The sequence below is a fragment of the Bombus impatiens genome, unplaced genomic scaffold (genome assembly GCF_000188095.3).
Source record: "Bombus impatiens unplaced genomic scaffold, BIMP_2.2 scf_0459, whole genome shotgun sequence".
In the NCBI taxonomy this organism is placed as follows: Eukaryota; Metazoa; Arthropoda; class Insecta; order Hymenoptera; family Apidae; genus Bombus; species Bombus impatiens.
The window spans coordinates 1-510 of record NT_176878.1 but is presented as its reverse complement, the minus strand read 5'-3'; the positions used below and the strand labels follow the sequence as shown (position 1 = coordinate 510).

Sequence of the window (510 nt, the reverse complement as noted above, 5' to 3'; positions counted from 1 at the left end):
ACGAGCCACTTTCCCAGGGCATAGTCCTACGCCCTGAAAACCCATACCCGCCTCGTGTTCCCCGAAAGTGTGGATCGCTTCACGATTTTGCGTGTCATACTTGCGCAGGGGTCATGCTAATCTTCTATGTATCGTTTCAATTTTAGTATATGTAGTGCCGAAGCAAGTACTCCCCAATTTCTACCTGATGGAACAATAACCATAAGGAATGTCTCGATTTGAAGGCGTTTTAGGCCACTTAACAGCTTTAGCGGTAAATCCAGAAGCCTCGTTTTATGACCGTTCCTTAGGATTATTGCGACACGCATAATTATATGTCGGAGATGAAAGGAAAACCGGAGCCTTCCCTTTGCAACTTTTGGGGAAGTTTTCTAATGCTTTAGCCTAGATTTTATAATAGCTGTAATTAAGCAATCGTTGTCATTTGTAATTGTTTGATATTTGTGATTGCGAAAGTGGGTTAGAGGTGACAACTGGTCGCCGAACGTAGCCACGGTCACGGGATAAACG

The 510-nt window shown here is 43.9% G+C and overlaps 1 non-coding gene across 1 annotated transcript; it reads right to left on the bottom strand.

Moving 5' to 3' along the window:
* Nucleotides 1-63: 63 nt before the first annotated feature.
* Nucleotides 64-170, bottom strand: LOC112213060. The gene has a single exon (XR_002946935.1). It is a non-coding gene; the product is annotated as a U6 spliceosomal RNA (small nuclear RNA).
* Nucleotides 171-510: the final 340 nt, after the last annotated feature.